The sequence below is a fragment of the Dipodomys merriami genome, unplaced genomic scaffold (assembly GCF_024711535.1).
Source record: "Dipodomys merriami isolate MVZ:Mamm:240054 unplaced genomic scaffold, mDipMer1.0.p SCAF_1, whole genome shotgun sequence".
Taxonomy (NCBI): Eukaryota; Metazoa; Chordata; class Mammalia; order Rodentia; family Heteromyidae; genus Dipodomys; species Dipodomys merriami.
Window position 1 is genome coordinate 51,495,514 of NW_027202270.1, and position 27,300 is coordinate 51,522,813.

Here is a 27,300-nt window from a genome sequence, read left to right on the forward strand (position 1 = left end):
TAGCATCAGAGCCTTCTGATGCTAATCTCTAAAACATTCTTTTACTTGGCTGTTTGGGGTGTCTTTTGGAAATGTACTCTGTCAGTTTTTCTCGATGGCTACATAGGTGGGTGTTGAGGATCTAGTTCCTCTTGGATATTCAGCACTTTGTTCAGACTGCTTGTATTGAAGTAAGTTTTGGCACTGAAACTGTTCAGACTAATCTTATATAATTAAAAGCTCTTTAATTTAGCCTGTGTTCATGGTTTCCTGAGAGTATTTACAAAAACGTGAGAGACAAAGGATCTTTATGTCAGCATATCCCCTCTAGACAATTCTAGACTTCTTTGATGTGATCTAGTAACTGTCTACAGAGGAGATTTGCTTTTAAAAAAATCTCTAGGGCTGAGTCTTTCCACTTCCTCATAAATGCTATGCTATCATTCTTTTTGATAGAAGCATAAAATTCCATTTTGTGTGTGTGTGTGTGTGTGTGTGTGAGATCAAGAAAATTATATATATATATATATATATATGTATATATATATATAATTTTCTTGATCCATTCACCCACTGAGGGGCATCTGGGTTGATTCCATATCTTGGCTATTGTAAACAGTGCTGCAATGAACATGTTTGTGCAGGTTGCTTTAGTGTGGCCTTGTTTGTGGCCTATGGGGTATGTGCCCAGGAGTGGAATTATTGGGTTATAAGGAAGTTTATGTTCAGTCTACTGCTTTTCAGAGTAGTTGAACAAGTTTACATTCCCACTAACAATGTAGTAGCATTCCCTGTTATTCTTAGTTTGTTTCATAGTGTTCATCCTAATGGGGGTGAGGTAGAATCGCAATTTTTTTTTTTTTGGTCAGTCATAGGACTTCAACTCTGGGCCTGGCACTGTCCCTCAGCTCTTCAGCTCAAGGCTAGTGCTCTACCACTTGAGCCACAACACCACCTCTGGTTTTCTGGTGACTTATTAGAGATAAGAGTCTCACAGACTTTCCTGCCTGGCTGGCGATCCGCAGATCTCAGACTCCTGAGTAACTAGGATTACAGGCATGAGCCACCAGCACCTGGCTCAATGTTGTTTTGATTTGCATTTCTTTTGTGGCCAAAGATGTTGAACATTTCTCCATGTGTCTATTGGCCATTTTTACTTCTTGGAAAAATTAAGAAATGTAATTTACATGGTTTGCCTCATTTGTTATAAATAGAATATTCCTATAAATCTACAAGTAAATACATTGGATGAGAAAAGATAAAAAATTATACTTGGATATGATAAATTATACAAGACACAAAACATTCACACAGTGAGACCAAAGGAGGATGTTCTTAGGAGAGGATCACAAAGCTCAATAGCTATGTGGATATGATCATATAAAATGATGTTTACTGAAATTACCTCCAAGAAATTGAAATGAGGTTTATTGTTATTTTTTTCTGCCTTTGCCACTGTTTTTGATTTCTTTATCTTTTGTCTTATACATAAGTTTGTCTGTTTTGGTGATGGCAAAGGGGAGCAGAGAAATTGTGGGACAAAGGGTGGACAAGTGCAGCAATGATACTCACTAGACACTATGTTGAAAATGAACTATACAACTTGTGGGAGAGAGGGATCAGGAGGGAAAAACTGCTAGGAAACAAAGGAAGAGTCATCACTGTTCAAAAAATAATGTCATTACCTGACTTATGTAACTCTGTACATCACCGTTACAAAATTAAGAAAGAAGAAAAAAAAAAAACTCTAATGCCATTTTGAACTAATTTTAAGGACACTACCAAGTCTTGTAGTTCAGTCTCTGGTTCTACGTCTTTACCTATCCCAAATCTCCACTCTTTTCCATATCATTTTGCAGTTCCTCCCAGGGGAATCAGAGCATGTTTCTTGACCCTTGATGATGAGTTAGTCATGTGACTTTACTTTGGCCAATAGCTTTTAGTGGATGTGATGTTAGCAAAGGCTTGACTTGTCCTTTGGTGGTTGTGCCCTTCTGTCTTCTGCCATCTGCATGAGAAGAGCCTGTTCTTAGTTATATCATGGTCTACAACTAGCAACACCCTGAGAGGATGTAATTGGGGGCAGAGTTTAACTCAATTTGCATTATAGAACTGAGACTTTCAAAGCCCAGTTGAGTCTTTTCTGGTTTCAGCCAACTGAATGATCTATAGGCAAGAGTAAGTGATGTCTGTTTTAAGCCACTGAATTTTGTACATTTTCCTAGACAGCAAAAGTAAACTGAAATACCATTTACCAGTTTAAAAAAAGCTATAATGAGTTATTTGCCAAAGGCAAGAGGTGGTATATGTTAACTAGATGATTTTATTTTCAGACAGGTGACACTTGTTTATGTAAGGAACTAACATCTCATGGTATAAACTCATAATACTCAAGCATATTTATCTTCAATGTAAGTAGAAGTAACATGCTATTAGAGAATTAAGCTTTGCTTTTTGCTTTTGGGTTTTTTTTTTTTTTTTTTTTGGCTATAGTTTTCTAGAGGATACTTTAAGCATTGGCCACAAGCCACATTGGGACATTAAGTAATCACAATACTAACACATTTCAATATTCAGCTGGCAGCAAGGCCTACAATTATAGTTAAGCTTTCATTCTCTGTCTGCAATTACCTAACCAGTGATAAGGAGATTTTCATGATTGCCATTAAGGGTTTAATTATGACTGAGTTAGATACAAGAACAGTTGTTAACAGATATCTATCCATCCCTGAGGCTAGATTGGTCCATCTAGGAGAGGACCCAGAAACCCAAAACATTGGTGGCTGCCAGTAATTTGCATGGTAGTGGACTCAGGACTCATTGTTAGTACTTATAGTCTCGTTCTGCAGTTTCACATTGTGAATCTCTAAATACTTCAGTACCTTGAGCCTGTTTCTGCACTCCAGGTAGACAATAGTCTATTGTCCTAATTTAGTCCTCTGGTTTGAAGAGTCTGTCTACTTAACCTTACAACAAAGTGTGGAATAGAGAAAATTCTTAGCTGCTAGAAATAATAGACAAAGTAAATAATTTAAATAGCTTGAGAAAGAACTGGAAGACTGAGCATCACTAATTTGTGGGTTTTATTTATTGAGTCTGCCTGTCACTTTAATAGCCCATTTTAAAGTGTAGCCCCTGATTGAATGCTTAGTTATATTGCTATAAACCACAACAAACAAAACTTGTATCTAAGCATGTCAAGAGGAGAATGTCACTGCTTGGGTTAGTTGTTTGGCAGACATATTTGTTAGCAGAAAATATGACAATTGTGCATTATTGTATTATTAAATATATGGTATCTAGATAGGAATATGAAAAAAGGATCATTGAGGAAATAGCAGACATAGAGTTTATTGTGAAGTGCTTTGGGAGAGCTAGCCAGTAAGAATGTTAGATCAAAATGGAACTAAGCAGACATGACCTTACTTAGTTGTGCTTTGAAGTGCATATTGTTCTGATGAGATGTTTGTTAAAACAGGATACCAACAATTGTAATGCAGACAAAACTCAAGCTTCTGTTACACAGAGAAAAGAACATTATTATTTTATTATCCATATACTTAAATGTTTTTAAAGGGACAAATTGAATCACTTTTTTGTTTGAAGAATTTTTTTCTCTTTCTTCAAAATTATCCAATTATTTTGAATGTTTGAAAAATAAATTTGATAAGTTTTATTTTATTTTATGGGAACAGAGTGTCATTGTACAGTCCAGACTAGCCTCATGGTTGTGTTTCCCTTTTGTTTTATTCAGTTTCCATTGTGCTGGCATGGCATTACAGGTACTCAGCACAATGTTCCGCTAAATTTGTTAAAATTTAGACTGTATTAGAGCATCAAAAATTCTCAGAAGTTGCATGCCATGATAAATTTTATTTTCAGAAAGTTTTAAAGTTTGGATTGCACATAAAAATGTGAAATTTCTGTAATGCATTTTAAAATTTACTTAAGTGAATTTAATTTTAAACATTCAAACGAATGACTAAGTTACAAGGTATCAGACTTGCACTTTAATTCAATTTGAAAACATTTAAGTTGAAATTAGCTCTATTTTAAAATAATGCAAAGCATGCCCATGCAATCTTATTTTTCAATAAGTCTCTATGTGAAAATATAAAGTGAGAAATTGGTATTTAAAAAAATAAAACTATAGAAATGGAAAAAGATCACGTTTCAAACAGCAAACTGATCATAAAGCCTTGCTAGATAAATGACCATGTGACTAAACAAGGTAAGCTATACACAGTGAGTTTAAGAGTAAAATGTCTACCCTCCTGAAACCTTCAATGTTAGATGCCCTTTTGTTTATGTTTTTGTGTCTGTCTGTGCAAATGTGTGGATGTGCACACACCTGCAAATGCTCCAGTACTAAGACCTGAGTTCAGGACCCTGTGCTATTGCTTGGCTTTTTAGTTCAAGTCTAGTGCTCTACCACTTAAGCTCACCATAATTTCCAGCTTTTTGATGGTTAATTGGAGATGAGTCTCTCAGATTTGTCTTCTCAGACTGGCTATGAACCACAATCCGCTATTTCTGCTTTTAAAGAGAAAAAGCATGTGCAAATAGGAAACAACTATATTTTCTCTTTATTATGTTTGTGTGTATGTGTATCTGTGTGTTAATTTTAGAACATATTTATTCTGGGTGCAGTTGACTCATGCCTATAATCCGTTGCTCAGGTGAGTAACTTGGTTCAAAGGTACCCAGGGCAGAAAGTCTGTGACACTCTTTATCTCCAATTAACCATAAGGACACTGGAAGGGTAGCTGTGGCTCAAAGTGGTAGAATGCTAGGCTTAGGCATAAACGCTCAGGGGACAGTGCCTGGGCCTTGAGTTTAAGCCTTGTGACCAAACAAACAAACAAACAAAAAACCCACAACCATAAACCAAAAATATCAAAACAAAACAAAACAAAACAACTCATACTTCTTACTTACTGTGAACCAGGACCCATTTAGTAGTCATCAAATGTTATTTTGTAGAATCTTATTATATAAGCCATCAAGTAAACATCAATATTACTACTGAGGTAAAGAGTAATAATAATAATTATTATAGTTTCCTGATATAGAAACATAGCAGTAGATATTGGAGGCAGGACTCAAACTCAGGCAAGCTGGATACTGCGGAGGTATATGGGACCACCATGCTGCATTACCTTCTTATTAGCTTCACAAGTAGCCCTTTCCCGCACAGGTTATCCTATTGGTATTGATACTTTCAAGTTTGTTAGAAAGAAATAATATAGCAATAATGTTAATCCGAATGCCACCATATAGTGCAGCCGACATAGAGTGCATGCTCCTTATTTGAGAATGTGTTCCCCAGACACACTCGGAGATTAGAATTTCACTGATCTTTTAAGATCAGATTTGTCCAAATATGAATTTAGTTTGTTGGGGAAAAAAACTCCCAAGAGAGGAATAATCAGTTCTTACAGAGTTTGTTTGAAGAAGGCAAATGAGCCAGAAGTCATCATCATCGATATTAGTTTTGGATGATTATAGCAGTTATCTAGAATCTCCTAGATTGTTTGTGTTTTAAGGGAGCCTAAAACAAGTTTACTTATTCCTGGACTAAAGCCTATTACTTGTGCTAAATGCCATGGTACCTATGTCTGTTAGAGATTACTTTAAAAAGCAAGTGTCTGATTACATTGTACAAGTCACAGACTTCAAAAATCCATTACTAAAAGCAAACAAAGATAACAGCAACACCACGAAAATATGACCAACTTTCTCTTTTTTTATTATGGCAATATTAGTGTTTGAACTCAAGGCTTTGAGCTGGCTCAACAAGCACTTCATCACTTGACACACACCTGCACTCCTTTTGCTTAGTTATTATTTCAGATAAGGCCTGTGTCTCTTGAATCTTTTTCCTGGTGGCCACTGACTTCCAACCTCCTATGCTTCCCATGAAAGTGGTACAATACATGTGAACCACCATTCTTGACTTACTTATTCAGAGGGAGTTTTGTGAACTTTTTACCTGGGCCGGCTTCAAACCATATTCTTCCAGATCTCCCAGTCCAGTAATGGGGATTCTCAAGCTAATGTGCTGGTTCCGGCAGCAGTCTAAATGTTATGCAAATGTGCACTTATAACTTGAGATAAAAAGTCCAATGACAGAATCCTATATTGGCTCTGCTAACGCTCTGTATAAAATAATTTATTTAAACGTGAAGGTAAAGCTTCTTAGGAAATCTTTTTAGATGACAAAGATGTGACTGAACTAATAATGAAGAAATAGATGTTGAAGGTGCAGAAGAGGCATTTAAGTAAAATTGTTACATAGAATGTGAGAGGAGAACATACTCCTGACCATAGCCATCATTTTCTGCACGATGTTCTTTTCATTTGAATCAGTAATTAATTTTTAAAAAGAAACACGATTCACAGACATCCACATTAATAGTGGTAAATGTTCACATCCATGACCTTTGTGCAGATAAGTGTGAATTGCCTAGTTTATTGAATATAAAATGTATATATTTTCTTACCCTTTGTTGAGCTATTGTCTTTAGTTATTGTCCTAATTATTTGAACAGCAGAGATTAACTCAAAGCTCACTCCAATACATTTTGATCTAATTTTTCATTCTGTTGAGTATTGCTCATGATTGTAAAGCTCAATGTTAAATGTAATTCTTCTTGGTGCTTTCTACTTTTAAGCATAGTTACCTTTGAAACTTACACAATGCATGTCTACTCCCATTTGTGTTGGTTTGTGTTTCATAATTTAAAACATGTTTTACCTATAGTCATATATGTGTATGGTGTATATGCATGTGTTTAACAACATTAACAGACATATTGTTACAAGATTTGGGCTCCTCAATTCACTTTTAGAACTTGCATCATGTAATAACTCACTCAATTGTATGTGTTAATATATATACTTACTATGTATAATATATATAATAGTATATATCATATATTTGTCTGTGGATGCCAGTTCTGGGCTTGTGCCTGGGTGCTATTGCTGAGCTTTGGAACTACACTCTGACACTTGAGCTATACCTCCATTTCCAGTTTTTGTGTGGTTAATTGAAAATAAGTCTCAATAACTTTATTACCCAGGCTGGATTTGAACTGAAATCTTCATATTTTAGTGTCCTAAGTAACTAGGATTAAGGATGTGAGTAACTTGCTCCCTGCCCATTATATATTTTAAATGGTGGACAATTACACAGTAGCATAGTTGTAATATCCTAAATAGAATAAAAGCAGTCCTTCCAACTATAACATGCTTGTGAATAATGGACTGTCACTAAATACATTTAGTATCTAAGGTAAGGTATAGTGTTTGCAAATGTGCCACAAAATGCAGACTTATGTGCTATAAGAATGTGGGTTTAGTTTTATTCAAGAATACAAACCTTATGAAAGAATTAAAAAAAAATTAATAGATACCAGTGATGATACTGGGATTTGGGGGATGGATGGCTTCACAAATGTTAGAAAAGGGTCTTATAACTGAGGAGGAATTCCCATAATATTTAAAATGATACAGAATAAACCTTGCCTGGATGGACAGAATAGAAAAACATAGCTCTCTGTGTGTATATGCTTGACTTTGTGTAAATATGTGCACCTGTGTGCACACACCTGTGCCTGAGAGCATATGCATGCAAGATCTCGAAATTAAGACAGGGTAGGAGTTAAATATCATAAGAATTTAACTTTAAACTAACAGGTTGTGCATCAAAGAGGCTTTTTTGAAAGAAAATAATTGAATGAAATAATGACAACATGAAAATGGTCTTTACGCAAAATGATCCTTACAATTGTTTATATGATGAACTAAATCAACAACAATTCATTAGCAAGACTAGGCAAAAAAATTGAAATAGCTGTCAATGAAGAGAGAGGAAGATAATTCCTAAATGATTATAAGAAAGGACACATGTGGGGCTGGGAAGGTGGCCCAGTGGTAGAGTGCTTGCCTTGCATGCATGAGGCCCTGGGTTCGATTCCTCAGCACCACATAAGCAAAAAAAAAAAAAGCCGGAAGTGGCGCTGTAGCTCAAGTGGTAGAGCGCTAGCCTTGAGCTGAAGAGCTGAGGGACAGCGCCCAGGCCCAGAGTTCAGGCCCCACAACCGGACCCAAAAAAAAAAAAAAAAAGAAAGGACACATGTAATGGGTGTCCATTTTGGGAAAACATGAGGAATATATACACACATATGTATGTTATATTAGTTACCTGGCCTGGCCTAAGATAAATTATATATAATATATACTATAACACATATTGATATATGTGTATATATAAATGGTCAACATAGTATAGAAACACTTAGAGATTTAATTTGTAAGTAGTGGCTACATAAAGCTATATATTGTCAGCTCCTAATGTGTATTTTTATTTTAATTGAGAATATTAAATTAAGTTTCTCCTCTTAATACAAGACTTAAAAAGGAAAAACACATACAATTTAGAGGGGTTGATATCTATCTATCTCTATTTAGAGGGCTGATATCTATCTACCTCTATCTAAATTGTATGTGTGTGTGTAGCTCTATATATAGAGATACATAGCTAGATATCAATCGTGGAGAAATCAAAATAGAAACTGTTTAAACAAAAACTCCTATTAGTAAGAGGTTGGTCCATAGCACCACCTTGTGCTGGAGATTCAGTTCTGTTTTGTGTTTTGTTTTCAAAGTCAAATTTTTCTAACTGCTAAGCTACATTAGAGATGTTAATTTGTACTACTGTTTCCCTAACTTTGAAACAATGTTTTTAAAATCTAAAACTTAATCAATATTTTGAAATAGTCCTTGTCTACACTAGTCAATTTTCCCATTTTCTTCTGTTGGAAATCAGTGTACATTTTTCTCCTAAAAGGTGATCACTCCACGGGAAAAGTATTGGGATCAGATGGAATCTGTACTGAATCTTTGAGTAGATTGTTAGTGTAAATGTTTGTTTTTTTAAACCAACTAATTATAGTTGAAAAAGAAAATATTACAATTAATTTGTATTGGACATTTTGTATTGTTTCAGTTTATTTTTTAATGGACAGTAATTACTTGTATATTAGTGGAACGTTTCTGTGAGTTCAGTGTGTTGAGAATAGCTAATGAGGGAAACTATCAAATATAATTTCGTTGAGCCTTTTGTTATATCTAAACAATCTTTACTTGAAATTGTAGTAGATTATCATTTTTCATCAGCCATCATATTGCATCTTCTTCCTTTAATGCTGGAGAACTAACAATCAAAATGCTTAGGAAAATTAATTTAGACCACAAATACAAAATCTCTTTCTAAAGTTACTATCCAGAATTGACTAAAGGTCAACATGTCTTTGCACTTTAGATTGAATACATGTTCACCTTAGAAAATTATATGACCTATTTTTTGTTAGGTTTTGTTGTTGTTGTTGTTAATGTTTGTCAGCTGTTCATTCAATGATTCATTTAAGGAAAATAAATGAATTGACTTCTTTTATTTTTTCCTATTCCTTTTCTTGAATGATTTCTATATTCATAAATATAGCCTAGAATTGTTGGAATATAAAAACACCATATACATTTTATCCAAAGTGCAGTCTTGTAAAATACTAGGCATATCCATGAAATAAAAGCAGAATTCTTCAGACTTTCACTCATTTAAGTAAATATCCTTTTTTATGTTTTGCAGATGGCACCGTCTATATTGTCTAAGCCAGACCTGAAATAGTGAGATCAAGTGATTCTGTAGCCTCAGCTCCTCAAGTGGCTGGGATGATGGTCATATTCTACCATGCTTAGCCAGTATAACTATTTAATTTAAAATACAGACATGTGCTAATATCTGGATAACATATTATCTACAAGAGGAGAGGAGAAGGGAAGGAAGAAGTGGGGAGAGGTAAGAGAAAAGGAGGGGAGAGGAGTATTTGTCATAAAGAAAAAAAAACTTTAGCTTTTTATATTTTATATATCCACCATTTTATTTATAATTATTTGTGAGCTTTAAGTGTACATTATATATTCATAATGTGTGTGTTTAACTCTTGAAAATTTTGTATTTATTATGATTACACTGTACTCTGGCCATCGTATCCTGCATTGTATATTCTCAGTGCTATGAATAATGAGATTTAAGTGTCTTATAGTAATTAATTATGATCAAAATTGTTCATCTAGGATAATTTTCATTCTTAACTAAAAATTACCAAATGCAGCCTTCTCTTCCAGCACTCAAATCAAAAGAAAATTCAGATTTGAATAGTTTTCAAAAAATTAATTAAAATTTCATACCTTTACAATCAAATGAAATAGGCTTAATTATTGTCACAAAACATCAGCTTTTCAGAAAATAAAAATACACTTTTCTAGAAGGACAAACAAGAAGTTATTTAGGATTTGATGGATTTCATTTTCCTCATAAATGTTCTATCATTACTTTGTATGTTTTTGTCTATTTGAACTGAATTGTTTTAGGGGAAACTGCTCAACAGATTATGAGAGCCTTAGCTAGCCTGTGGAGGATGAAACTACATAAGCCCATTGCACCTAATTATAAAAGATGAAGGTTTTAAAATTTGCATAATTGCAACTACTGGTAGGGGTCGCTAACATATTTGCATTATCTACTTATGTTTCATACCAACACTTTTAAGCACCACTTTACAAAAAGTCTGCTAAGTCAGATGGTAGTAGGTGTCAGAACAGCATAACCTACAATGCATGCAATGCCTTTTTCTATCCACATCTCTGGGTTCTGATAGCTTTCTGAAATCAATTTCTGGGTTTTGGTAGTATTTCATTTTCAAAATTCTGAAAATGAAGTTGTATTATGTATAGCTGCACATAGAAGGAGAAATGCCTAGAATGCCTAAATTAGACCCCAAGTTTTTTTAAAACAATAATCATTCCATTTTCTCTAATTCTGAGAAATTAATACTTAATGATAATGGCACACAATGAAAACAGAGTCAAGAATAGTGATTGGTGTCCATCACAAAGACTTTTTTTTTTAACTTGGAAGCTAACAGAATTCTGATATTTTAGGGAAATGAATGGTTTTATTTGTTCATTTCGGCTATCATTGTAATATCTTAATACCACTGAAATGATGAAATTAGAAAATAGAAAGGCTGATAAATGTATCAGTGTTAATTATTTGCTAATACAAATAATGATTGAATAGCCACTATTATTTTCATAGTTTCTAAAACCAAGGTTCAGGTGCTTTGCATCTAATATTTCTAATGCCTATGAAAACCTGGTTAAGATAGATTATTTGGCTACTGTTTTACCCAAAAGAAAAAGCTGAGGCTCAGAAAGGTTTGATGAGTTGTTTGAGAGTTTATAACACTAAACCTAGGTTTACACTTTATTTTTTTAAAAAATGACTGCATGCCCATGGATTTTTCAATATTCCATTTTGTCTCTTCCTCCCAAGTTGCTATACTTCATGAATAATATCTTCATGGCAGAATATAATCTAGTTAGTGTGATAAGCCATTAGTCTTTTTTTCTCTAGTAAGAAAAATAGTGCAAAGTACTTTTCATTTATTTCCCTACTCAATTAGTACTGGCTCCATGCCTTGTGTATATGCTTCAGTGACCTTGTGGGAAGATCAGTTAGGAAGGGAGCAGAGCATGAGAGTGTAACAAGAAATGCCAAACACAGTTACACCATTTGGAAAGAGAGTGTGGCTCTCTAGAATTTGCTTCATAAAAATGAGTGAACGAAGTAAGATCAAGCAGGAAAAGAGGGGAAAATGCTTCAGTGGAGAGGGTCGAATTGATTATTCTGATAAATTGCTAATATATTTATTATGCTAAATTTGAATTGTTATGACTTACATAACCAGAGTTGTTTCTTTTGTCCTATCCTCCAGAAAAATTCACATAGCATTAATAATGTAGCTTTAGAAATGCATGTAATCATAGCTACTCATGAGGCTGAAATCTGAGGATCATGATTAAAAGCCAGCCTGGGCAGGAAGGCCACAGGTCTTTCTCTCCAATTAACCACCAAAAAGCCAGAAGTAGAGATGTGGCTCAAGAGGTAGAGTACTAGTCTTAATCCAAAAAAAAATTAAGGGTCAACATTTAGTTCAAGTCCCAGTACAAGCACAAAGAGAAGAATGAAGGGAGAAAAGAAGGCAGGAAGGCAGGCAGGCAGGAAGGAAGGAAGGAAGAAAGGAAGGAGGAAAAGCAACATTGGATGTACTTGAAATTTACTTGCTTGATACTAGGAAGTTTCAAGAACTTTTTTAAGTTACATTTTATTTTGTGGTAAAGGTACTGTATAGAAGGGATACAGTTACATAAGTAAGGTAATGAGTACATTTCTTGTTGAACATTGTTACCCAATCCTTCATTTTTCTCCCATTATCTCTCCCTGCCACCTCCTCCCCACCCCCACAGTTGTAAAGTTCATTTACAACATAGTGTCTTATGAGGATCCTTGTTGCATTGGGTCATTCTTTGTCTTTGTTTCACCATTTTAATTCTAGTTTTATGGGACAAAATATGTTATTCTTAACCCACTTAATGAGTTGAAGATATAGAGATTTAGAGAAATATATTCAGAAAAGGAGATTAAAATTTGTTTAAGAAAAAAGAACAAAGAAAAAGAACAAAAGTGTATTTTATTTCCACACTGAGTCATGCTTTATAAGTTCAGGGGAGAAAAAGAATCTTGTTCACTACAGAAATGTAACTTAAAGATAATTTATTCAGTAATAATGTCCTAATCAGAAGGAGAAATAGCAGCATTTTGTCATCAATAAAATATGACATGAGGATATATTTCCTCTAATTAAAATTGCTATAGTGTGTTGGCAAACCTCAATAATCAAATTTGTTGCAGGAAGTGATGTTGTTCTAGCTGGCATCTAGTAAATACTCTCATTGACTTCTTCCTTATAGTATATATGAGAGCTTTGTGCTGTCATTCCTGGGGTCTCCTTCAGTTCCAAGCTCAGTGTTTAATGTAATTTGATTCCCCAGCACTTTTGAGGAATGAAGGGTTCCAATTAGCCTGTGGTTTTATTATGGACTCTTTCATAAACTTTTAATCATTTTCAGCTTTTGTATACATAGTCATTTCTCCTTTACATAAAATTAGACTAACACCTCCAAATATAATAAAATAGATGTTCATATTTCTCTGAGCATCAAAAATAAGTTTATGTGTGTTAGCATATTTCAGCTTGCTAATAATGATGGTGTATAGCTCATCATGAGTGTTTCATGCTACAGATTTTTTTTGCTGGTTTTGGAACTACTGACAAATTTGGTGACACCATGACTAACCTACATCATCCCTGCTTTTTTTGGGCATGGTCTTGCTCCACTTACCCATTTCCATTGACTTCAGGAAAAGGTTCATTAAGCTAGATATCTCTTAGTCTTTTTTCTTCCTCCCCTTTCTTCTCTCCTCTGCAGTTGGAGTTCTGGCTCTTTATTCTGCAGGTCCCCTGTAGGTTAAGCCTAAGCTCTTATCCTCTCTTCTCTTTAACTCACAGCCAGCATTGGCATCTGTATTCCACAGCCCTTCATATGAATAAATAAAAGCAGGTACCAACCTCCCAAATCTCCACGTCTGGCTGGACAAAGAGCTTGAGATTCACCTCCTGTCAATTTCATGTCATCTCAGAGCAAAATCTCTCCAATGTCACCAAGGTGTTTCTGACTATAACTTTAATTCCACTGTGTTGAGATTTTCCAAACTCTCAAAACCTCATTGTAACTGGCAAATAATTAACATCTAAAGAGAGACATGTCATAAACAGAGACATGTCATGTAGGCAGGAAAAAATAGATCCAATTGTAAATGGAATAATTAAAAGTATCTGTGAGAATCTTTATGCTTTTGAGTGGATCTTATCTGTTAGGAGACAATTGGGATGGAGCCAGTTTGAGCAGTTGGATAGTAATTTGTATTTGCCAAGATATTTACTCCTTGCTCTTTATGGGCATCCTCATATACAGAATTTTTTTTCCCAAATAGTGTTCTCTGAAAGATTTTCTGAATCATTTAACTCCCAAATCAAACCTGGTAACAATGAGATGTACAAGACACTATGTCGAAATGAACGTTTAAGGCAGGGGTGAGGGGTTGGAGCGTGGGGGGGCAAGGGTGGAGGAGTGAAGTTGTGGAGATGGGAGGGAAGGGATGGTAGGCAAAAAACAAAGGAGGAGACAATGCTTGATAAGAAATGTACTCATATAAATAGGGATACAGGTGTACCCATTGCAACAATGAGATGTACAAGTCGTGATGTTGAAAACGAACTTTACAACTTTGGTGGGAGGAGGATGGAAAGGGATAGGAAGGGGAAACAAAGGAGGAGGCTACAATGTTTGATAAGAAATGTACTCATTATCTTGCCTATGTAATTGTAACCCCTCTGTACAATATTTTCACAATAATAAAAAGAAAGAAATGTACTCATTACCTTACTCATATGATGGTAATCCCTCCTCTGTACAGTATTCTCACAATAAAAAAGGATGGAAAATGAATATATGTATAAGGTTAAATTATATTAATTTATTACCCTATCACTTTGAAATTAGAAAAGCCTCAAAACACAAAAGATACTTTTTAATTATGTTAGATTATCAAGGCTCAGTTATGACTCTGTTCCATATTATTTTACTTCTGTCTCCTGATTTGGCAGAACTACTTTGTGGCAGATTTCTGGTTGTGACACAGAATTAAAAGAGAGTTTAGAGAGTTTAGTGATTACCCACAACGGGTTATATATATGTTGCTCTACAAAATCTTGGTCTACAAATAAGTTCTTAGGCATAACTAGTTATATCACCCTACTCAACATTAGAAAACTAAACAGGGGACTCATAAAATATCCAGAATTTGGAAAAACTATATTCAGTGGTCAGTGGTCATTTTTCTTTTCTTTTTTTGTCAGTTGCGAGGCCTAAACTCTGGGCCTGCGCACTGTCCCTCAGTTCCTCAGCTCAAGGCTAGCACTCTACCATCTGAGTCACATCACCACTTCCAGCTTTTTTTTTTAATGTGGTGCTGAGGACTTGAACCTGGGGCCTCATACATGCAAGGCAAGCACTTGACCATTGAGCCATCTTCCCAGTCCCTCAGTGAATGTTCTTAATGGCTATTGGTATAGTAGTCACTGCATGTTTTTATAATGTTAAAGGGTTTATTTCTTATCACATGATTATAGACACTGGATAAATATTAGCTTGAAAACTATGTTCAATTACTTCCTTTTTCCTTCATGTGCCATGTAATAAACACACAAATATTTTTACTAAGTCTGATAAAAGTATCTACAGCCGGGAACCGGTGGCTCACACCTGTAATCCTAGCTACTCAGGAGGCTGAGATCTGAGGGTCGTGGTTCAAAGCCAGCCCGGCAAGAAAGTCCGTGAAACTCTTATCTCCAATAAACCACCAGAAAACTGGAAGTGGCGTTGTAGCTCAAGTGGTAGAGTGCTAGCCTTGAGTTGAAGAGCTGAGGGACAGTGCTCAAGCCCAGAGTTCAAGCCCCACAATTGACCAAAAAAAAAAAAATCTACGTCATTCCACTTCTCTTGGCTTTCTTAGCATGAAAAATCTCATATTTTTCTCATTTCTTTGACTATTCTGACACTGTAGCTTCATCTTACTCCTTGATTCTTTGTGTCTTACTAATCTTGGTTACTGTTGACACACATATATCATCACTAAAGATTTATTTCTATACTTTATCTTATAAAATAAAATCATTATTAAGTCTAGTAGGTTTTTAAATGTGAGAGTGGGAAATAAGTAAAAACTGTCAGCAAAACTGAGATGAATAATCATACTTCTTCGTTTACTTCAATAATAAATTAATGGGTTACTTTAATAGATTCGTATGAGTCTCTTATTCTGAAGGAAGCTTCCCTTACAGAATATTAACTGAAGGAAAATTCTCCCTTCAGTTATTAAATTAGTGTTTTCTGTTGGGTAGAAAATATTTATTTACATGTCTATCTCCATTGTAAAACTATGAGGTCCTTGGACACAGGTATCTCATTTCATTTGTCTTTGTGACCCAAGAACCTGCAGAATCCTGACACATAATAGGCAATCAATGTTTGTTTCATGGATGAATGCTATCCTAGAAATGGAATACCTTAATTAAGGGGACCAAATCTTTAGCAGGTTGGAGAGTGAGTATTTTAAGCACTGTGGAAGGACAGATGGAGAGAAAAGTTTCAGAAAGAGGGCATTTCACCATTGTTCTAAGATCTCATGCCAATCAGCTTTGTATGTACATTTGAATCCTAGTACAAATTGGTTTGTAGCTTATGGATTTATTGCTTTAAGAACTGCAGTACTCTGAAATTATCTTGAAAATATTATCTGAATGTAGTAATGCTGTATGTTTTCTGTGCCATCTTTCCTTTCTCCCAATTCTCCTAAAACACTCTCAATTTAAATCCCCAACTTGAATGTCACATACTTATTTTATTTCATTTTCATAGTTTTTATTTCAATTTTAAGATAATTTACTTTTACCAATACAGTAGAACTCAAATTTCTTGACAAAAATTTTTGTGTGCTTCTTCATATATTTCTTCTAACATTTAGTACACTCTTGTCAGGCATACTCAGTGACTATAAATTTTAGTTGTGTTAAATTCAGATGCATTAATAATTGTATACTAATTTACAACATTAGAAATACAATTCATGGCACAATCTTTAGAACTGCTAATTTTGGGGGGTTGATTAGATGTTCACTAGCATTTACCTTTCTCAAATGATTTCATCTTGTATCCTACTTGTAGGATGAGAATAATTTTTCTTATTGCTCAATTTCATTTTTCTTCTCATATGGCAATAGTTATGGGAAGCAATAACAGAGATATATTCTATCATATGAAAATGATTTTCAAAGTATTCACAATGATTATGAATACAAAATCACTAATACTGACTGAAGCTAAAATAGAAAATAATCATACCTTTATGTGATACAAGCCAACAGCTGACATCTAGTGGCTTACAGGGAATATTACATCAATCCACCAATTTTTGTCTTCTAAACACCTGTTTCTATTTTAGTTATTGACAATTGCCTTTGTTTTTGTAAATCAGCCATAAGTTCTTAAGGTATTTTCCTCATTCTTTATTGATAAACTTACTAAGTGGGTAGGCTTTGTTTAATAATATAAAATTGTAGATGCAAATTATTCTTTTGCCTAAAAGAAGGAGAACGCAGTTTAATCACCTGTAATCTGTTATGCCTTAACTGTAAACTCAAACAACCTTAACCAATCATGATCTTTTAGAATGTATATATCCTAATCTATCCTTAGTAGTTGCTGTGAATCACTGAAGTGGAAAAAAATCAAAAGGCCTAAAGATTATTGTTCCATATTAACCTTATCAGAACTTCATGTTGACCTTCATTGAATTCACTGTGCCTCAATTTTCTCATCTAAAACATTTAGGCTAGCCATCCACCATCTTGAAAATTCTTAATAATATAAACTTAACAGACAGTGATGGTTAGTCACAAAACATAGCTCTCTTCTGATATTTGGCTTTTGGTTCATAGAGAGTAAGTATTTTTAAATGACATTAAAGCTTCTTTAAATTTATATTCACTATTCAAATAACATCCATTACTAGAGCACCCACCTAGATAACTCAATATTCCCAGGACCTCTGTCAAGGAGACAAAGTTATTACAATTGTGAATAAATTAGCAAAGGCTTAAGCTTAATTGGTCACACTTGAGAACTGACTAAACCTACCTGCTGCTCTAACCACATTCAACACTTCCTGAAGCCTGTTAGAGACCACATTCATTAGGATCATCAGGACATTTATTACATATATGTCTCTGTGTGCCCAATCCCTACATTCAGTGAAGCTATTGAAGAGAGAAGACTGGAATCCATATTTTAACAAGCTTCCCTGGTAATAATGGTAGTTAACTTGGCTTGGTAGTACTTACTATGCCAACCCAGAGACTGAATAGATTCAGATAGAATAATGGCATCTTCTAGTTTATGAAAGATAAAGACTTTTAAACCAGGATATGCATGTCAGGATATGCATATGTCTACAGTGCCTACAAAAGTAACTTAAATGAAGAAATTGGTCAAACAAGAATCAAGGAGAACTCTGAAGTGTTCTCTATGTCTCTATGCAAGACAAGGCAGACTTTAATTAGCTGTGGTGGTTGTTGCCAGAGAGAGAAACTTTCTTGGGCTGCCCTGTGCTTTGTAAAACAATAAAATAGGATTCTTGCATAAAAGCTTCAATTTGTAGAAGTTGATCTAATTCATCACAAACTAAATGAAACACATGAGTGGGTTTCACGTTTGTTCTCTAATATTAGAGCCAGTTCTTACCTGGGCTTTCTAAATGATAGTTCTGTTTTTCAGCACCCACTATATATTTTCACTCTAATGTTTTGCTAGTCACCTTTCTCATTACTGTGACAAATACCTGACACAATTTAAAGGAGGAAGGATTTATTCTGACTCAGGATTTCAGAAATTTTGTTCTATTATGTTCACCATGTGATGGTCAGCAGGGAGAGAAAGAACCCTACACTCAGATGTCTTTTTTCCCTCTTTTATTCTTTCTGTCCCCAGCCTATGGGTTGAAGCCATTTACATTTAGAGAATCATCCCACTTGGTCAAGTGGCTCTGGAAATGTAACACAGACACAATCTGGGATGTGCTTTCATAATCTCCCAGGAGTTTTCAACCCAACAAAGCTGACAAGATTTACCATCACAAAAACTTTCAGCCAGATAGGTTAATGTATAGTGCATCATCTGGAGAATGGTTTTGCCAGCCTTTCTGCTGTTTATCTTTCCAAATTCTTTAAGAAAATTGTGGAAACATTTTCTCTTCTTCAAATCATTGTGAAGTTTTACTCCCTAAATATTGCAACATTCTTTTTAGGTACATTTGACATCTTTCTATCTATTCAACTATTATTAGGATAAAAATTATTCAACTTGACATAGTATGTGTTACAGGTTTTAATATAAGTAGATGGAGAGAAAACATGCTTCTAATAATAATTTTCATTAATAAAAATGATACACAATTAACTTTTAGATATAAATTCAAATGTTGATAACTCATTGTTCAATCATTTTTGAAAGATATTCTTTGTTAGTTAAAATAGACAAAAATACTGTATGCAAAGCTTAAAGCATGGAAATAAATTTGTTTTCCAAATAAAGAAGTAAAATATGGTGTTGCTATGTAGTGTTCTCCAAAATCTGACATCTTTGACAGCATATCAAAAGACGCTTCAGAAAAGTGGTAAAAACAAAAGAAACAGAAATCTAGAAACTTTTAATAAAACAACAGTAAGTCTTATGATAGAAAAGAGATTTAATAACTGGCCAAGGTAGTCTGGTCACCAATTAGATACAGGATTTTGTGTTTTGCTAGTTGTTTCTGTGATAATGAGGGATGGAAATTTTCTCAAGCTGACATGAAAATAGCTCAGGGGGACCTTGAGGATAAAAAAGAAGGAAAATAAAACAATATTACAAGAACTGAATATCAGAACAGTAGTAGAAAGTTTGGGCACATTAAAGTATTATCAATTTTCTCTGCCTATTTGAATTGGTCATCAAAAAGAACTTGGGGATTTATTGTAACCTGGAACACATCCAAAAGCTACTATTGGAAATATATGTCATATCACTAGGACTGGTATCATTGTAAAATGATATGACTCAATTAATTTGAATGAAGATAAAAGATATCTAACTTTTATGTCCTATAATAAGCATCACTTATATGACATTTTACTAAAATTTATTAAGGCTGATGAGTTATTGAGCTTTAGCTGTGGTCATGGCCTTTATGAGATATTAGAGAAAGAATAAAAACAAATGCAACAGATCAACTCCACTCCAGGATAGCTTGAATTCTAAAAATAAAAAATAAACTATAGTAATGAAAACAATTCAAAAAGGTTAATATGTTAAATAAATTGCATATTTCATTTAAAACTTCTTTTATTACATTTTAAGGAAGTAAAAAGTCAGAGTTCAGTGGCAAGCATAAGCTTATTTAATATGTCAGTGTAACAAGCTTTGAATCTTCTGATTCATTCAATCATTTATAATTCATTCAACAACCATCTGTGAGCTTCATTTTTATTAGAAGGTAATGCATTCCCATGTTTAAGATATATTGAATACCAATTCCAATGTCTCATGCTTCTTATCTTAGCATCTTGGGAACCCGGATTGGAACAACCATAATCATGGTCATTTTTGAGATTTTCAACCAAGGTCATTTTCAACCAATTTCTAGGTCCAATGGTATGTGCCAGCTATTTCACCTACACAGGAGTCTGAGATTGAGAGGATCACGATGCCAGGCCATCCCTGTGCAAAAACATTTTGTAAGATCCTATATCAACAGGAAAAAAATGTTGGTACATCTGTTGTCTCAGCTATGGTACCTGTGTCAAAAAAGATCACAGACCAGTTTGCCAGAGAGTAAAAGTAAGACTGTTTCTCAAAACAAACCAGAGCAAAAGGTTTTGCTTGAGGTATAGCTCCAACAGTAGGTACCTCTCTAGTGAGCTCAAACCCTAGTACAGTACTACCAAAATAATTTTATTATCTATCTATCTATCTATCTATCTATCTATCTATCTATCTATCTATCTATCTATCTATCTATCTATCTATCTATCTATCTCTATCTGTCTGTCTGTCTATCTGTCTGTCTGTCTGTCTGTCTGTCTGTCTGTCTGTCTGTGTCTGTCTGTCTGTCTGTCTGTCTGCATACCTACCTTATCGATGCTTGTCATACAATCAGTATTAAATGAATTCCCTACAGAATTGAATAGTGTTCTCTGTGACTCCACATAGATGGAGACTGGTCACATTCACTTTGTTATCAATAGCCTTAACATGGATACAGTTATAGTCCTAGATCAGTGTTTTCCTTTTCCTTTTCCATTTGTAGTTAAACTTTCTTACTATGTCCCAATATCCTTAAATGTTTAGGTTTGAGAGAAAATAGTATGGGAAATGGGAATATAGAGTACAATACAAGAGAGCAAGACAGACAATAGGACAAAGAGGGCTTTAAAAGGGGTCAGGACTTGTTCTGAATGTTATCTGTTATATAAGACTATTATCAATTCTTCCATCAGTAGGGGTAGTTTTGAAAATAGCTTATTATTGCCAAATTGTATAAGCTAAAATTCTAACTTAGTTGCTCACAAAATATAAAAAAATAAGTGGGAGCAAACAACATAAATTCAGCAGAGGTAAATACCTTATACACATACATACAATATATTTAGTTCACATATAAAAATAAGATATACATAATTATGTGTGCCTATATGTAGATATGATTTCTCTTCATCACAATCCCTGGAATCTTTTAAAAAGAAACCGAGGAAACTCAATGACACCAATCTTAAGAGAACGATGGTATTCTTTGTCTCTTCTAGTACCTTACAAGATAACTTTTTCCCTAATAATATCCATCTTTCTATCTTAATCTCTTGTTGGTATTAAGTTGTGGATCATTAAACAGGCAAATCGTTAACTGAATCGTGTCATGTCCCATGGAGTTTTACCATGTTAAAAATTTTCAAAACTTGACTTCATGTAGGAAAATGAAAGGTATTAAAAAAAAAAAGAAAAGAAAAGAAAAAGGCTTGGGTCTTCCCAGGCTCTGACGGCTTGAAAAGAACTCCAACAGAGAAACAGAAGTAAAATAAAAACTCCCAGGCTGCAGCCTGCTCCTACAAGACTCTAATTGGAAGATTCAATAGGAAATTGGTCTGTCGTTCAAGTACTGCACACCCTATTTCCAGATGAATTTTAAAAATACATATGTTATCTGATAGCATAACTTATTTCAAAATTGAAATAACATTAATTTGATATTTTTACCAAGTTCAACTGTGATGTGTGCATGTATTAAAAAAACATAATTGCTTTATAGTAGTTTTTCCGCTTTTAAGAGAACTGTGGAGTATCTACTTTAGATCCTAGTTCTTTTGTAAATGAGATCATGGCTGAAGACTAATTCATGGCTCATTTAGTAAATTTATTTTTTAATGCTTCTATTTAAATGTAAAATATTTCAAAGCCTTTTTTTTCTAACAGGCCAGGCCTGACACTTACTTTAAGAATCTGTATAATACTTTGCTAATTAAAAAAAAAAGAATTAATACTGTTGCTTCAGAAGATTTCAAAGAAATTTAAAATTGTCTAGTTTTAAAATCCTGTATCCTTTTGAAAGATCAATATTATTTTGAAGAATCTGTGCTTTCTGAAACCTCACTATCAATGATGGAGCTCAAAATAGAACCAATGAATCTTGCCTCTCAATTTGTGTTTCTAGCTAACCACATTAACTGGACAATTTTCTTTCATCTGTGTATTATTAATAACATAATACCCTGTGACACAACAGACTAATCACCTCTTTAGAGAATTACTTTGGAGTTATGAGGTACATGTTTTTAAAGAACACATTATATGTGGATATATAGACCATATGGACTGTTCCATAATTAAATAATTGCTGGCTATTACTATGAGGGCTTTCATTTCCAGTAGTCTTCATTTTATAGACAGGTATGGGGCATTTAGAACAATAATACATCTTAAATTTACTCAGTTGTTTTATTCAAGAAAACCAGATATTTTATATGCAGATAGCTCATGTAAAAAGGTGGTAACTTTCACATTTCCTGCCTTTATTTTATATTTATGGCAACTTAGTTAAGCTTCAATAAGACAGATTTAGATACAATGAAAATCAGCATTAAATAAGATGGTAGACTTAGGGTATTTCATTTTTAATCAAGAACAATGGATTTTCCAGTTTATCTCGTGCTTGGTAAATGTTACTGTTGTATTCGAGTACCATGATTACATATTACACACATTTCTGTACTTTAATGGCAAATGTAATGTGTTGCCAGAATTTCCATATTTATATATATTTTTTATTGTAAAGATACTGTACTGAGGGATTACAGTTACATGTTACATGAGTAAGGTAATGTGTACATTTCCTGTTGAACATTGTTATCCCCTCCTTTGTTTTTCCCCTATAATCACTTACCTCTCCCTCTCCATATTATTTTAAGATGTAGAATTTCTTCTAAGTATCTTAAATTAAATCTGTCCCCTACAATCTCTCATTGAGTCTCTTTTGGTCACAACTTTCCCTGGCTTTAATTGTTGCTTACACGAAGCCCATTCCAATACATATATCAGTAACATCCTTATTCTTGATATCCAGTTGTGATTTCTTTTCATTTCTTCCTGATTTATGAATTTACTTATTTTTTGTCGGTCGTGGGGGTCTCAATTCTGGGCCTGGGCACTGTCCCTCCGCAATTCAGCTCAAGGCGAATGCTCTACTATTTGAGCCACAGGGCCACTTCCCGCTTTTTCTGCTTATGTGGTGCTGAGGAATCAAACCCAGGGCCTAATGCATGCAAAGCAATCACTCTACCACTGAGCCACCTTCCCAGCCCTCCTCCTGGGTTTTGATCATTGACTTCAATACGTGATCCAAGCTCTCCTTAGCTTTGTCTCTAGAAAGTATCAAAGTACCTACTCTTTAGTACCTATTCTATGTGGCCATATACATAAGTGATCTTTCTCCAAGTTTGTCTTATGATTATAGTTTATATATCTTTCACACCACCTCAGTTCTAAGCACATTGTGAAGAGAGTTACATTTACCATTGTCTTCCTAGTAAATAGCCCAGAAAAGAAACTTAAGAAAACAACAATAAAGAAAAGTAACTTGAGCCTTACCTTTAAAACACTGCCAAGGAATAAAAATGTTCAAGTCTGTAGTAATATCTTGAAATGGATTGAGATGCTTATCTTTAACATGTGGTTGTGGGATAGGAATTTTATATCAAGCTCTGCTGATGAAGCATCTTTGACAGCAAGTGATAGTCTGTAAGTCAGTCTTATCAAGGGGTTCCCTTCTTTTAAACTTTAAGTAAGTGAAGTGTTTGTACTTATAACTATGGAGGAAATATCGTTGAGACAAAGCATTTCCAATCGAATACGGTTTGATAATCCATTTATGCTAAATGGGAAGTTCATGACCTGAGCCTAATGGTCCCTTTATAAATTGTAGTGGACAATTAAGCGACTCAGCAGTGAAACTGACATCGAGGAGCAGATTTTGCCTGCCAGCCACTCTCAGGGTTTAGATTTCACTGGATCATGTTCTGAAAGGTCATCACTGGCCAGATGACCACTCCAGAACTGCAGATGTCAATGTGGTCACCTGACCATGCTGGGGCTCCCCAACCTGCTGCCCAGTCTCAAGTTCACTGAAAGGTCAAGGCAGCACTGTGGAACTGCTCAAAAACACCCGAATTCCAGGCTGCTCTATTTTCTACATTATATAGAATAAAATATCTTTAAAGTAGTCTTCCAGGAGGGACACAAGCCTGACACTGTTGTAGCTCAGCTTGGGACATTCTTCTTCAGAATATACGCATGGTTTTAAATAGCACGGCATTTAAATACTCAATAGGAGCTCTGGAGACATATGCCAGCATTAGAGCCCAGAACTCTCAGACACAAGCTTCATGTCTTTGAGTCTGTCCTGCCATTTCCTCCAACTTCACTTTTGTTTTCAGCTATAAAGTGGGAAAAAAAATAGCATTGCATCTTTCCTGCCTTGCCAACATCAGATAGTTGAGAAACATATGGTAAACTATCTAGTAATGTCCTTTTTCTTTCTGAGTGATTTTTATATAAATTTCCAGAAAAAGTGGTTCATGTGATTTTAATTTGGTATCTAGGTAGACACATTCAGATAAAGATTTAAAAAAGAATAAATGGACCTAAAATCATCTCTGCTCAGTGTTTCTCTAGGATGAAATCAAGAGTCACTTTAATCTTGAATATTTTAACTGTCTCAAGCTTAGAATTAAGTAATATTTGTTTGAACTTGGATTGGAACTATTGCATTATTTATGGTCTAATACCATTTAAATATTACAGTAATTGTTTAAATTGGAGATGTTCAAAACGAAATTAGAAGCAGGACAGAGACAGATTTGGAACATAGTATTAAAATGCAATTTTACGTAAAATACATTTCAATAAAATCTATAGTTTTGTCAATGTGAAAGGAGAAGGTTATTTGTACTCTACATTCCTCAGAGTGGTTAATTTGCCCACTGCCACTTGGTCACTCTCTCCAAAGTTAACTAGACCAAGATTTTGCTCACTAGGAAGTATTTATCTACATGTAAGAGAATAAAAAAGCTGGGCTTACAGGTGCTCTGTAATCTTTAACAATAAAGTGATTTTTTTTTCAGTAGTATATTGTATATCTGTAAGTCAAGCCCTATAGCACCTATTAGGAAATCCTTGGCAATGATTCTGCAGAGATTATACTGAAATGCTGTTAACATACTGTTTCTCTTGAAGATCAGATTATAGCTTGAAAAAGATTGTAATACTCTGAAGAAGGGCTAAAGGTATTTTAGCTAGAATGAGTTTGATAAAAGATGTTTGAATGCAATGAAATTCTCACTGAACTAATGTGAATTGGTGCGTTTTTCCCCCAGAGGTGTTCACTGATATTTATCTGTGTTTCATCATTTTAAAATACATGTACACTACACACACATTGTACACAGTAGAGAGTACAAACTACACACTACACACACACACCAACACACACTTGTCTGCAGCTGATATAGTCTTCTGGTCTTCTGAGAAAATTCTTAGGAAAAACAGGCAAGAACACAGTGAAAAAGAGACAAGACATTCAGTCTCTTGGCAGATTCCAGTGTTTCAAGTCCTGGGAAACTGAGAGAATACTGATTTTCATGTGTGATGCAGAGCACAAGCAAGCAAGAGTTCTCTTTTGTTTGTGTACCTGTAAATACTCTGTCTCCTTGGAACAAAACAAGTGAACACATATGGATCAGTTGCTTCCTAGAAAGTGTAGACTTAGGCAGGCTATCTTGGTTTTGTGAAGATGAGCTGCAAGGTTAGTTTTTTAGCATGCAGGAAAGGAATATAAACTTAGCAGTAAAAATAAATAATCATCAATCATTGCCATTTCCTTAAGGGCCCTGCAGAGGTGGTCAGTATTCTAAAGAACATCTACTCTTTGGGCAGCACCTTCTCTGTCCTTGGTTTCTAAAAATATATGTCCATATTTATGTGGCCAAAGCATAGATGGATGGGGTATCTCCTATTTGTATTAAGGTAAGATTTGGCTTCAGGAATTAAATTTCTCTAATTTTTTTCCGAGGTGTGTGTGACAGACAGATACATAGACACACACACACACACACACACACACACACACACACACACACACACACACACATTAAATTTCTCTAATTTTTTTCCGAGGTGTGTGTGACAGACAGATACATAGACACACACACACACACACACACACACACACACACACACACACACCAACTCTTGATGGTATGTTTACCTGCACTGATTCAATTGTTCAGGGAACGTTGGACCAAACACTCCTGATCCCTTTCTATTCTATACAGCAGCTCTGGGATATTTCAATTGGAAAAGATATTCTCATTGTGCCGAAAAGCTGTTACCCCGGCCATCCAGAAATTTCTGAGATATATGCCAATCTCTCACTCTCTTCCCTCTCTAAAGGTAATGTGTTCCCCGGCCCACCCCAGCCCAGGTGCCTGTGTTCTTCCACCACAAGCCAAGTCTGACTTACAGGGTCAAGCTGTCCTTTCACAGTGGGAAAAAGCTGATGAAATCCTTCACACAGAGGTGTTAAGAGCTTAATGATGAACACTCCCACGAGTATCTTCATTTTGAAAAAGATTGCCTGGAGAGGTTATTGATTTACACAGAGAAATGGATTTCTAATCCTGGAATTTCATCAGAAGCAGGGAAAAATTTTCTTGGATGAAGGAAAAGAACATTTTTGGGGAAATAACTCCAGAAATTAAATAGAAGCAGCCATCTGATTTGTCCTCTGATGAGGAGGCCCAGATTGTGGCATTGCCTTTGACTCAGAATAGAGTGCTAAACTTGTTGGAAAAACTGAAAAGGAGAAACAGAAGAGGGTGAAGGAAGCACAAGATGTGCAGCAAGTGTCATTTCACAGCAACATAAAGGGAAGCGAAGAGAGCACTGAAGAAATTCATTTTAAGATGTAATATGTTCAAGATAACAAAGCGATTTCCACATAACAACTTGTACGTCTCATTGTTGCAATGGGTCCACCTGTATCCCTAGTTAAACGATTTGTTTTTGCCATTCCCCTCCACAAATTATAACAACATCAAATACAGTGAAAGCAGGGTTATACCGTGGGGGAGGGACATACAAAGCAACAGAGAA

General features: G+C 34.8%; 1 long non-coding RNA gene across 1 annotated transcript in view; it reads left to right on the top strand.

Annotated features, from left to right (window-relative positions):
- The window catches only part of LOC138836189 (uncharacterized), a 35,496-nt gene extending 8,413 nt beyond the window's left edge, over positions 1–27,083 (top strand). Inside the window, exons 2-3 of the long non-coding RNA XR_011374931.1 lie at positions 9,629–9,838; positions 26,599–27,083. This is a non-coding gene — a long non-coding RNA (uncharacterized lncRNA). The remainder of the gene's footprint in view (positions 1–9,628; positions 9,839–26,598) is intronic.
- The last annotated feature ends 217 nt before the right edge of the window (positions 27,084–27,300 follow it).